The sequence below is a fragment of the Notechis scutatus genome, chromosome 2 (genome assembly GCF_049901735.1).
Source record: "Notechis scutatus isolate UNSWTSFEM ecotype Mainland chromosome 2, rNotScu1.2, whole genome shotgun sequence".
Taxonomy (NCBI): domain Eukaryota; kingdom Metazoa; phylum Chordata; class Lepidosauria; order Squamata; family Elapidae; genus Notechis; species Notechis scutatus.
In genome coordinates this window covers 36,821,039-36,835,806 of record NC_142010.1, presented here as the reverse complement: position 1 = coordinate 36,835,806, position 14,768 = coordinate 36,821,039, and positions in this window count along the sequence as shown.

Genomic DNA, 14,768 nt, shown 5'->3' with positions numbered 1-14,768 from the left:
GGATATTTGCTACCCATGGCCTCCCTGACACCATCGTGTCTGATAACGGCCCCCAGTTTACTTCCTGTGAGTTTGAGGTCTTCCTAGCCAACCTAGGAATAAGGCACGCACTTACAGCTCCTTTTCATCCTGCCAGTAATGGCCTGGCTGAAAGGGCAGTCAGATCAGTTAAGGAGGCCCTGGCAAGGTTTGGGCCTATAGATTGGCACTCTAGGCTTGCTAAGTATCTCCTGACCCAGCACACAACTCCCTGTGCCACCACTAATAGGTCTCCGGCTGAACTTCTCATGGGTAGACATCTGAGGACCACCCTAGACAGACTCCATCCGCATTATGCCCCAGTCACACCCCTAGGGTCAAAAAGCCAGGCAAGGGAGTTCGCTGAGAATGACCAGGTCTATGCCCGGAACTATGCGGGACACCCTTTGTGGATGCCTGGGCAAATTGAGGCAGTAACTGGTCCTAAGTCTTAGTTTGTCCTTAGTTATGTGTCATTGTAGAATGAAGAAGCTCCATTTTTGGAGAAGTGCTAAAAACATGTTTATAAAGAATTTTATCCCGTAAAATATTTACAATATTTACATCAAAGTAGCAGCATAATTATTATGTCATCTAATTGCATTGAACTCTGCAGCATGAATGGGGGCAGGGAACTATTTTCAAAGGCTCTGATGTTTAAAAACCTCTACCAATAAAATATATAAAATTTAACCCTCCCCCCAAAATCCCCTATACTCTTAATAACAAAACAAAATAACAAAAATAATGGATTGTAATTGACAAATTCTACCACATTCTTAATATTACATGTAAATATATACCTCAAACAATACCTTAACAATATAATATTCATCTCAGGCATGTAAGTTCAAAAGACTTCATTGCTTTTTAAAAATACTGCTGGTTTTTTTCCCCACTTTCCTTCAGTGCAGGAAGAATTTTTTTTTTCCAAATCCTATATTATGAAGCTATATTAGCTCTAATGTTTTCAAATATTCTGCTTCAAAGAAGCAGATCGTTTCTGTTTCATCCAGTAGTATATATTTTTACTATCATTTTTTTCTTAAATATAGCCCTTCTATTGCCTCTCTCCTGTCCCTAGGGCCCATCTTCAAGTTCCCTTTCCTAGCCCCCACCTTAGACCAAGAAAAAGTTTGAAATACATCAAGTAATTTTCAAAAAACCCAATTTGCTATTTTAAGCACATTTGCAGCTTAAGTGCTTGTTTGGCTTTTATTTCCCTTTCATAAATCACCAAGAGATCCTGCTTACAATCCTACATGTAGGATCACATTTTCAAGAACTGGGCAGTATACTATAGGATATATATACAATGGTGTCCTTAATTTGTTAGGAGAAAGATGTGGGAACAGATTATGAATTAATCATAAATCATTAGGGGCATTGAGATATTTGTTTAATTATGTTGATTAGCCTTTCTGTTTTCTAGGTCCCTGCCTCGCAATACATACTGTGTTTTCAGCTTGCTTTGTTCTCCCCTTCCAGCTCAATTGCTGCCTGCTTACTACTGTGGTAAAGCTAATCCTGCTGTGCTCTTGGACAAATTTTTTAATTAGCTCCATGTTTAAAGAGTCACTTACATTAGCTTTTGATTCATCATCAGACAGATGGGACTTCGGTTCCCATACTTGCTTTAATCATTTTCTAAAGATCAGTTCAGTTGAGAAGAAACAAAGAGGCCATTTAGTTGGGGAATTTAGGCTTGTAACTGGTGAGCACAGCCATGGGAACTGAGTGAGGAGAGAAGACATGCTGGAGAAGAAGCTTCCAAATGACCCAACAAGTTGAATAAATTTAACGTTCTGGTGCATTTTTCAGACAGAAAAGAGGGATTGGAAGATGTATGTAGAGGTAACAGTACTATAGTCAAGCATATCTAATTTGCATGCACATATACATTATGTGAAATATCATACTGTAATTACAGTTCTATGGAAAATTGGTAAACTGTTTTCTTAATAAACAGTCTCTGAAGGCTGTCCTTGGTTCCATTGGCTTGGCTTTTTAAATTGTTTAGAAAAAAACATACGTACCATTCAATCAGCTGTCAACTCTCATTCTACAGTAAACTTTAACATGCTAAGATGAAATACTGAACATACCCGTAGTCTTCATGTTTTTTCTCATCAGATAGAATTCCAGGTCCAGTTTTTTAGTTGCAGTCCTTGTTAATAAAGTGGAAAAATTGTGGGTTTCTTTCTCATTCTCTCCTCCTCTACAATTTTTAGAATTGAAAGCCGCCCTTGGCTGAATTGGGTGGCTATATGAATTGAAAAAATAAAATAATTGGCATTTAACCAAACCCTTGGGTTCCCATAATATTTTCAGTGTTCCAACTTTTTTCTCTTGCTTCTATTCTGGTTTATCTAAACAATGTAGATAATTTCCCACATAGGTCTGAAATTTAGCATACAGTTCCTGGTGCCAGGGTATAGACATTATTTAATTAGAATATAATATTTTCCTCTTCCCCACCATGTAGCCATTATGGCATAGCAGCATGGAAGCATGATTAAAGACATAGGTGCAAGTACATTGCCAAAATATCAGTATAATATCTTTTCACCCTAAGCACTCACAAGAGATGGTTAAATGCAGATAGAAATGCTGTGTAATAAACAGAAATATTTTTTCTTATAGCTACCACTCATTTATTTATTTTTTATTTTTTTTACAAATAGCCAGATAACCCAATGAATAAAAAAAATGCTGGGATAAGGAAAAATTGCCAGTAATTAACTTTTTCTTACTCCACAGCAAGCTGACTCATGATTTCCCTGCAATTTAAGGTTGACAGAAGTGAAGATGCAGTTTATTTTTGAACTTCTTAATGAAAAAAATGATGTGCGCTTAGTCCCACATTTTTTCCAAATTTATACAAAATGAAAAATAATTTAAACCGGTTTATGTATTTTTTTCCAAGTTCCTTTCCAGTTTGAGACATGAAAGAAAGTTGGATAGACTAAAGTTCCTTCAAAATCTTGGTGCCTCTAGAAATATCTACAGGATTGATTGCTTTGGGGCTTTCTAAGATTGATGGACCTTGACAATAAATTCTTATTTAATCAAGTAATTAATTGAGACTCAAAAGGTTTATCAAAAGAATAAACAAAATCTTGTCTCAAGCTAACCAGTTATTATGATACTGCCTGGGTAGGCAAGTTTAGGTTGGCCTAGACTAACTATTGGCCTGCTGTTGTTATATTTTTGCCCTTATTTCTTTAAAAGACTATTCTGTTTTAAAATATTGTCTTGTTGGGATTAGGAGTCCTAGAAATTCACTCAATCTGTTCATCAATTAGTGATGGTAATATTCTTTTACAGCACAGAGCTAATTCTCAGGGATTAAAAGCAGAGATAAGTTTAAGAATAATAGGTTATATACTGGCCTTGTCCATAAAATAAAACAAGTGCTTTAGCCAGTTAGCTAAGAGCATTCACAAATATTTATCATGATTGCTGAGGATGAAGGACTAAGAAACAATTTTACAATCCTTGGTCCTCTTCCACTCCCTTTTGCAATTATGCCTATTGCATATAGAATAGAATAGAATAGAATAGAATAGAATAGAATAGAATAGAATAGAATAGAATAGAATAGAATAGAATAGAATAGAATAGAATAGAATACTTTATTGGCCAAGTGTGATTGGACACACAAGGAATTTGTCTTAGTGTAAATACTCTCAGTATACATAAAGAAAAGGTACATTAGTTAAGAATCAAGAATCATAACTATGATAGTCATAGGGGACAATCAACAATCAAATCATACTAGGAAACAGTCAATATAAATTGTAAGGATAGAAGCAACAAAGTTACAGTCCTACAATCACAAGTGGGAGGGGATGGGTGATAAGGAGTGATGAGAAGATTAACAGTAGTGAACACTTTGTAAATAGTTGAACAGTGCTGAGGGAATTATTTGTTTAGCAGAGTGATGGCTTTCGGGGGAAAACTGTTCTTGTGTCTAGTTGTTCTGGTATGCAGTGCTCTATATCGTCGTTTTGAGGGAAGGAGTTTGTTAAGCCTGGATTCCCCAACTGGTGTTAAGGAAAACAAACTAAACAGAATGTACAGCGAAGTCAGATAGGAAGACAGGTAAATGTGTGAGATAAGTTTTCTAGTTAACATGCAGTAAAAATACAGATACGCTTGTGCTATCAAAAATTATAATTTATTCCATTTAAGAATTATAGCATAGTCATTATAAACAGTCCATTAGTCAAATACCAAATTCAGTCAAGTCTTGTCGAGGATACTCTAATTGGAAAGTCCGTGTCAAATAGCCAGTGTCAGTACACATATAATAAATCTGTCCAAAACTTATCTTCTCTCCGTTGAGAAATATCTTCAAAGTAATCCAACACTTCTCCTCCCGATCCAGCAAGAATGCAATCTTCAATAAGCCAGCCAGTAAGAGCCAGAGAGTGCCTTGCTGCTTATATAGTACTTTTACAGCTGCACCCTTAATTACATTCCTTTAGCTTAAAGTCACATACACTTTATCTGACAAACCATGATTCATCATTTTATTATCTTTACCCAAAACAGTTAGGGTAAAACAATGTTATCCCTAACAGAGTTGAAACAGTTTAAATCCGGGATGAGAGGGGACTGTAAATATTTTGAGAAAGTAAGTCAAGAAATAGCTGAATATTTTAAGAGTCTGCAAGGGAGCATAACACATAGTTTACATTGTTAGGCACTTAGCTAGGAATGGATGCCTAGTTATAGGGAAAGTGGGGAATGATCATCTAATTGAGGTCAAGTCAGGAGCTTGTTATCTCTCAGCTCATACAAAGCAAAAAAAAATGCTTTGGAAAAAATGGAAATGCATTAGCTTAACTAAGCTAAGTTTTGCATGCTACTCAAAGATGCAAATTCAATCATTGTTCACTTCCCATTGGGCAACTGATTCTGGTCTCGTGTACCATTCAGATTTGAACAGAGGCATGAATAGTAATACATTTCTTTTCCCCACAATAATGTTTACATAAATAACAACACATACCACTCCCACCCCCGCTGCTTAATATTGCATTAATGTGTGACATCTGTGGGTCCATTACTATCAGCATGCCAAGGTTCCTGTGCAATTGACTAGAATCATTGGGTTGGATGGGTTTTTGGGTTAGGGTTAGATCTTCTGGTCAATTCCCTCTCCAGAGTAGAAATCCTTACACCAACCCAGACAAATAGCTGTTCAATTTTTGATTGAAAACCTCCAGCAATGTAACATCTATAACTCCAGAAGGCAAAGTGTTTTGATCTCATTCTTTAAAGCTTCCACCTGTCAATTCTTGCTCCGAGAACAATAATAGAATAAAATCACATTTTCCTCCCAGCAGCCTTATCTTCTTTAGGCCAAACATATCAGATTCCTTTACTAGTCCTTCATAGGCTTTAGCCTTCAAGAGCTACCCTTCTCTCACCCCATCTTTGTTGCACCAGCTCCTCAGCATCCTTTTTGAACTGTGGTGACCAGAAGTGGACACATTATCCCAGTATTCCAGGTGCATCTGACCAATGAAGCACATACTTCCTGTGATATTGACACTCAGATGGCATTAGTTCTTTTAGCAGCTGTGACAAATACTATGGCTGAGCAGATACCATCTATCCAATACCAATGCATCTGGTTTTTCCTCCTTGAAGGCAGAAGTGTGTATTTTTCACGATGAAACTCCATTTTGTTAGATACAGTCTAAAATTGAGATTTATCCCTAACCTGTCTTTTGAGGTGCTAGCAAAAAAAAAACCTCTACAAATTTGATGAGCATCCTTTTTACTTTTTTATTTAAGTCATCTATGAAAATAGGAAAGTGAACTTGGACTGGTGCTTCATGGAAGACTAGAATTCAGAAATAAGCAAGCTAAGTCAGTCAATTCTGTGTCAGATCCGTATAGTCTCTTCTGAATTATCCCCATCAGCCTTAGAGTATGTGCTTTGTCCAGGTCCAATCACAATTCTAGTCCTTTGTTCTGTTATGGTGACTTCTCAATTCCATCTAAGATGGCTTCTTATCTCAGTATCTAGTACTGTAATCATTCTGCCTTCTCCAAGAATTATAATGAACCATACATACCTCTAATAATCATTATATTTAATAATAGTAATTACTATTGGTGTGTTTGTGATGTTCAAATACGTTTCTTTTTCCCGTTATCAAAAATTATACATACGTGTCATTCAACAAGGACACACAAACAATACAATATAATGTTGCCTTTAGCAATTATAAGTAATACCATTACAAAAGCCTGAGGTCATTTCCAGATGTGATAAAAGCTAAAATCTTTTTATTAATAACCTTGAGTATCAAAGCTGAAAAAAAATTATGGGGTTATTCTGCAGCTTCTGCCATTAAAAGAGAACAAATAAATCAACCCTATCAGTGTAAGGAAATTGAATATTGTGAATAGATTAACAACTTTGCTACAAGTAAGGGGCTTTAATTTATTGACTAGAATGCTAATGAGACTATAGGATGCGAAGCAGATTCTATTGTCCTTGGAATACCATTATCCCTTATTTGAAAATACATCTTCCATTTGTATGATTGTATCTAATACATATTTTTAATATTAAGTAGTGAAAAGACAGAAATGAATTCTGCAAGGCTCTGATGTCACATGTTTCACTGAGCAAACTAGGAACAATGACCAGAGAATTATAAGCAGAATCCAGTACAGGTAGTACTGCTTAATTATAGTAATTGGGGATGACAAACCTATTGCTAAACACAGATATGAAACAATATGAAATATTGTTGGATATGCCCAAAAGATACTGTATGGTAATTGCATTGAAATCTTGATGCCTCCTTAGCCACTAAGCTATAGGGTTTTCTTCTATGCTTGATCCAGTTTAATACTTAAGTAAAACATTAAAATCATTTGGGGAATTAGGATTTCAGGAATAGGTTTCAGATGCAACACTAAAGTCTTCATGTGAGGGGAAGGGAATCAACATTCAATTCGATAAAGCATAATTTATTAAATTTGGAACCCAATATTTGAACCAAGCATCATCTTCTTTTGTATTGTTCAAATTTGTCACTTTATAAAGTGAAAGAGTCCAACACTGTGTAAATTCTTGACATTTACAAATATATTACTATTAAGTGCAGATGAATAATAAGAATATATTCATGTTCAGTCTGCTGTTTGATGCTAAATTCAATCCAAAGCAAAGAAAAAATACACAACATTCTGTATGAGTCATATATTCAGGCTGTTAAAGAGACAGCATGCCAAGAATGGAGGATGGATGATCTAAAGTACAGGTCTCAAACTCGATCGAGTCATGTGACAAATTGCTATGTTTTTTGCCTTTGCGAAGCTGGGGTGGGTGTACCCTGAGTGTGATGCATCAAGCCTGCAGGGCACCAGTTTGACACCTCTGGTCTAAAGCAGTGTTTCTCAATCTGGGCAATTTTAAGGAGTCTGGACTCCAACTCCCAGAATTCCATGCGGCCAAATCGCCATGGCCAACTCGCCATGAACAACTTCCCACAGTCAACTCTCCACAGGACAATTCACTATGGCCAACTTGTCATGGGATATTTCACCACAGGACAAAAGTTATACTAATATGGAAGAAATAGTGAACAGAATCATTGAAGAAAGGATACTGAAGGATGAAGATAATAAAATTTGAATGACAAAAATTAAAATATTTTCTAACTATTTTAAATAATTAAACTGAATTGTTGAATTATCCCACAATGAGTTGTCCTGTGGCAAATTGCAAGTTGGCCATGACAAATTGGCTGTGCCAAGTTGTCCCATTCCATTCTGGGACTTGAAGTCCACAGACTTCTTAAAGTTGCCCAGGTTGAGAAACACTGGTCTAAAGAGTTCTTAAAAAGTACCGCCAATTTTATTATCAAAAGTAAATCATGAAAGATTAGAAATAATTTCTCAGTGAGGGAAGTCACTATCACTACCACTAGCTTAAAAAAATACATTTGACCCTCATAAAACTGTACATTTATTGTACAATCACTACTAGGTTTCTGGCTGCACAACTATTGATCTACTTCTTTCTTGAAAAAGATTTAACAAAATCATTGAGTTGGTAAGGAGTTCAGACATCATTTTGTCCAACCATCAATCCAGTGCAAGTTCTGCTAAAGCATGTCTATAAGATTAGAATTTAGTAAGAAATTTCCAAGATGTAATAACCCATTATAAATATTCTGAAAGGTTAAACCTACATTTCAGAATATCAGATTCCTGGGAAGACATAAGTAATCCCAGATGGTGGGATCCCATAAGGTGATTCAGCTAAAAAGATATGAGTGTCTTTTTGGGGACCACTTTTGGCATTTTAATGAGAATGCAAGATGGTGATAGAAATAAAGGGACTGGGATAGAGAAACTGCTGCTATTCTTAATCTTCAAACCCTTCTTGAAAAGTAGCCCCATATTTTGCAACATTCAATAATTTTGTTGTTGCATTTTAATCATCCAATGAGCCAATTTGCAACTGCATGTATCCTCTTATACTGCAAGCAGGTTGATGCCTATTACACCAAGAAAACCTATTGTTAGAGGAGAAAATATCATCAAAATACAAAGCACCGAAACAGGATACTTAAGCTTTTTCAAAGGACGGATAGCACCTTTAAAATATTCAAATTAGATAGCACCATAATTATTGAAGACATGTAATATTTGACAGCTTTTGGCAATGAAATAATAATTATCTCATATCTGTGTTGCGATGAAACAGATTCAAGGCTTTTGAGCACTTCATTATGCACCAGACTGCATTACAGCAGGATTATTTGCCTTCTATTGTGTTTCAGAGATACAAAACACAATGATATGCTTGGTGCTCTACAAATCAGTTGGTGTAATGAACCAGCAAATTAGACTCTTTCATCTCTTTATTTAACATGTTGTCCAGTGAATTTATTAGAGTTCATTACAAAGGTGCAAACTATGTAGGGACACTGGAAAATTTATTTACTATTAAAGCTTAAGTGGCTTGGTTTGCTTTTGGTATTCTGTATAAATAAATCCCATTATTTATTATTAAGGTTATATTTCCTCAGTGTTAATATATTTCTTCTCCCATTCATATTGTTGATGATAAAGCCATGTGTGAGGATACACTTAAAGTCATTTTATATTCCTCGCTTGCAAAAATATAAGCTAAAACTATAGGAGGAAAATTCTGGTTGTTTGAGAGAACTCTGGTTTGAAGCATGTGAGAGGTGAGAAATGTGCAAAATTTGCTAATATAGTATGGCTTTGTACTGGGCAGAGGTTGTACAAACCAGATATTTGGTTGTCAGCAAAAGTGTCTTGGCATTTTGATCATTTCATAGAGAAATGTATGAATGTTCACAAATAAAGAATTGAAAATTGTTTGTTGAATTCAGTAAGAGTAGCATGATAGACTATGATGGAAGTAAAGTATACATAAGAATAAACTGAATGCTTGGTGTATGTATATCTTCTTACTTATTTAATATGGTTAAATATATAAGGAATACTTGTTACTTGGAAATATGAATACATATGCATTTTTCTATGCAGATATTGCAATGTTGAGTGAAAACTTAAATAATTTGCAGCAAATCTTAGATTATATGACACAATTTAGAGCAGCAGTCGCCGACCAGTGGGCCGCGGCCCACTGATGGGCCGTGAGAAAATTTTGGTGGGCCACAGAGAAATCTCACCCCCAGAGCATCCCCCCAAAGCAATTAATCTAGGCTGCGCAGAAACACAAGGCTGCACTGCCCACATGGCCTGTGGGAACCCTCCCCGCCCACTCACTCCTCACCCAGTAAACTTGCCTGCTAAATTGATATTTTTCCTTTTTCTGACCATCATCTGTTCTGCTGTGCCGGGAGATTTAGATTAGCTAGGAAGTGGGAAATGGTTGGATTTCTTGCTTGCTAGCTAGTCTTTAGATCTTTGGCTCTGCTTTTAAGTACAACTGAACCTCCCTTAGGACTGAAGGTTTGCTTGCAAACAAACTCACGGCAAGCAAATTTGAGAGACTGAGCAAGCTGATGGCAGATAAATAGATCACTGAATGATTCTGTGAGCAACTCAATCTGCCTCCTTTGCCTGATTTTAGGTAAAAGTTGCTCTTTTTTTAGAAAAAATTCAATATTTATATAAATATTTATATTTACATACAAGCCATGCCCAGCCAGTCACATGACCACCAAGCCACACCCACAAATTAGGCCACACCCACAGAACCAGTTAGTGGTCCCTGGGATCTAAAATTATGAGTTTGGTGGTCCCTGAGGTCCAAAAGGTTGGCGACCCCTGATTTAGAGTATAGATCTGAAAATTAATGTATCAAACAAAGGTTACAAACAGCTAGCTACACATAAGTTCTGAAAAACCAAAGCAAATAAATGAATTAATATCCCTTGGTGGAATTTTTATTACAGATAAAAAAGTAAATTGCAGAGTATGTCCCTGTTGGTAGAAAGAGTAGTAGGTAAACTTGGGGAAGGAATGAATGTTTTGTAAAGAAGCAAAAATGACTGTATATAAGAGTATTCTTCCCACTTTGCTACATTGAAGTAAGACCAGGTTAATGTTAGGAGAAACATAAAAATAAATTAAAATAGTGGGACTGAAATTTTTTTACTACTGGTTCTGAGGGCGTGGCTTGGTAGGTGTGGCTTGGCTTGGTGGGCATGGCAGGGGAAGGATATTGTAAAATCTCCATTCCCTCCCCACTCCGGGGGAAAGGATACTGCAAAATCCCATTCCCTTCCCACCCCACTAACCTGCTTTCCAGCTCCATTCTCCTGTGCAGGGCAACAAAAGAAGACCCAGCCGATCAGCTGGGACTCGGGAGGCAGAGATGGGGACAGGGCCAGTTCTCCGGTCTACTCAAAATTTCCACTACCGGTTCTCCAGAACTGTCAGAACCTGCTGAATACCACCTCTCGAACAGTGCCTTTAAAACTGTGTTTATCTATAAATGAATTTATTTATAAATTTATTTTCTAGTTGCATATATGTAATTGTGAACATCAAACAGTCAGAGAAGAATACAGGGGCAATTTCAGCTTGTCGACATTAATTCATGTCTATAAAATGCTGGAAGAAGCACAGCTTCAGGCTTATAGTGAAACCCAGCCATGTATTTATATCTGGATAATTAAGTTAATTATATAGACAAGCTCTTTATCAGAATGCTAATTAGACAGACTTGCAAAGCTTCACCAGTGATCAGAGTGAACATTCACTTGATATGTGGTCAGCAATTTATCAAGTATGTCATTTAAATACTGTCAACAGAAAGTAAAGTTTTAAAAGACTGAAAGTTTGGTATAATAGTATGTACTGTGCATTATACAATGGATATATATTCCATGTATATGGTGCCAAATGCATTGGTAAGATATCAAAACAGGATGGATGGATGGATGGTCACCAGCTTTGATTTTTCAATTCCATACCCACTGTAGATGTCAGCTGTCTATCACAACTTTGTTCATTTTGAATATTGCAGCCATGTAAATGGAAACTCATCTTCTCTTTATCCTAAGTAACTAAAACATGACATGTCTTTTATTTTATGTAAACATACCATCAGTTGGATGATTCTTATCTCCAAAAGCAGGTATTGTTATATTTAATATTCACTATTTAATAAACCAAACATCTATAAAAAAATACAGGGCTTTTTAATTTTGGAAAAGTTGACAGTAGAAGGAAATTGAAGTATTTTAAGTACCCAAATGGGTGTCATTCAAATGAAAGCTACAACCTGTTTTCTTTCATCCCAAAATAATATTAAATAATAGTCATAAATTATAGGCAGGCCGGCAGGCAACGTTCCAGTAGAATGTAGTAAAAACTTCTTAACATAAAAAAAGGCACTTTAACAGTAGAATCAATTACTCATAGAGACGGTATGGGGATCACCATTGTTTGGATGTGTTAAGCAGAAACTGGACATATTCTATCACCTCTCACTTAGAAGATTCCTGCCCTGAGCAGTAAATTCGATTTGAAAGACTAAATGACCCCTTCCAGTTATTTCTGTCCTTTTTAATCACATTTGTTCCAAAATTAGGAAGCAACCAAACTAAACATTAAACTGCTGTTTAATAAACTCTTTCAATGAAATGTTTGTTTTTCTGGTGACATATTTTGACAAATCTTTGCTGCACCCTAATTATTTTATGGTAGTATTCAGATTTAATAATTCCAAAATTACTATTTTCATACCCTAGTCATCCTGCTTACATCCTGCTTGCTTTGTTCTTATTAGCATGATCATATTGTCTTTCACTAAATTTCATTATACTTTCATGTTCCAGAAGATTTCTTACTCAAGCCTCAAAGTAGTATGCAGATATTCTTCAAATCTTAAAAATACAGATTTCTAATACATATCCATGTTTCTTTCCATATATAATTTTTCAAAAGAGCATTTATAGCCAGCAGAAAATATAAAAGTAATTTTGTCAGATACAAATATCCTTCAAAAGAGTTGAAGGAAGTCTTGTAAAAAATTGAAAACTATGTGCACTGTAAATAAATGCAAACTTTTTTTTTGAATATTCATTATGCAATGTATACAGCTGTTAAGGTAAGGATAGTGTAATCCTTACTTAACACACACACACTCATTTATTCATTCTGTTTTAGTCTTGATGTGGTAGAATTATTAACTGTTTATTAACAATAAGAAATAGAAATAGCATTTAATCTTTTATGAAGCAGTTCCATGGTGCTTTACGCGTGAAGCCAGAGTCAGCAGATTACCCCCAACAATTTGGGTCCTCGTTTTACTAATTTCAGAAGGATGGAAGGCTTTGAGCGATCAGGATTGAACTCCTGACAGCGAGCAGAGTTATCTTGCAATATTGCATTCTTATAATCTAAAATCATTAATTAACAGATTTTATCTCTGTGGTATGTGGTACACCACTCAGAGTCACTTGTTTGTGAGATGGGCCGCTATTTGAATTGGTGTAATTAATTAATTAATCAATCAATCAATAAAACAGAATACTTTTTAAAATATACATATATATTCCCCAGCCTGGGCTGTCAATGAAAACCCTAGCATATATAAAATATTCTATTCAGCATTATTCATTATATCAGAGGTAAAATCAGGTAAACCAATAGTGGATGAGAAAGGTGTACTTTGGCTTGATTGATAATTCCTTTTCCCTCTAATTTCCTTGCCTACCAGTGGTATTTCAAATTTGTACAAGAGCAGTGAAGCCAAATGTTTCTTAGCAGAAAGATTCTCCTCTGGTGACCTTGTCCTGGCTACATGTAAAGAATTCCCAGCAGAGGTGGCATTCAGCAGGTTCTGACCAGTTCTGGAGAACCGGTAGTGGAAATTTTGAGTAGTTCAGAGAACCGGCAAATACCAGCTCTGACTGGAGATTTTACAGTATCCTTCCCCTGCCACGCCCACAAAGCCACGCCCACAGAACCGGTAGTAAAAAAAAATGAACCCCACCACTGATTCCCTGACACAAACTCATGTCAACGCAACTTATGTTGACTCATGGATGTTGCTGCTTCATATCCTCTCCAGAATTGTGAAAGCAATTAGCAGCTAGCAAATTAAACAGTAGTTTACCAAAATTGTATACTAGCACTAGACCACTTAGCTGGCAGCACTGTAAGAGATTTAACTCTATGCCTCTTTACTGCAAGTTTAATGCAAAGCAGAAGGATAAGGCCATTGTCTTGAACAGAAACTACAGGAATATTGAAGGCAGCATTGGATGCTTATATAAAAAGGGAAGGGAGAAAAAATTAAATAAAAAATTTATGAAACAGTTCTCTTCATGACTCCAATTTTCCTTTTTTAATTAAAAAAACAATTCAAGGAATGACAGAAATGAGATGTAGAAGTAAGGTCACAGATAATAGTCTAGACATGATAAGCAAAGTCTTGCAATCAGGCAAGCCTATTCCTGCTGTACTACAGTAACTGATGGATATGCTTCCTGATAGTTCAATAGCACTATCAACTCATACAAAGAAGCTAACAGTAAACATCAGCCAAACAAAGGAACCTCCGAAACCATTCTCACCAACTCTGACAGGGCAAGCTACTTGTATAGAAACAGAGAGCAAATCCCACTCCCTTCTAGCACTGATGATGTTACTTAGTTGACTAATGAAATGTCTGCAACAAAACAACCAAGCTCAGAGATCACCAAGAATCCCACATTCAATTTTTCTAACTTTCTTTTATGAGAAATTTTCTAAGAGAAATTTTCTATATTAGATAAACTCACATGCAAACTTGTGCACTACATGCTAAGCTCGTTACAGATAAATTTTGTCATACAGCCATTCATTTAGTGACCATTCAAAGTTACAACAGCAATGAAAAAGTAACGCATGTCCGGTTTTCACATTTATGACCACTGCAGCATCCCTATGGCCACATAATCAAAATTTAGGTGCTTGGCAACTGGCATGTATTGCAAGTACTGTTCTGTCAGTAATAAGTATATGTTTCAAATATTGTTCATTGAGAATTATTCCAATTTATCAACACTAAAGTGAACAAAAACACACACAAAAATTATATCTTGGCTTCTTGATTTGTCAAAATAGTATTAAATGTAAATATTAATGATCTTGACCACATTTCAGTTTTTCTGATAGATGTAATTTATCTATTTTTAAAAACATCAGAAGAAGAATATTATTTTATCAATGTGCATTAACATGCATTACAAATAATTCTATCTCAAAATTCAAGAAATGCA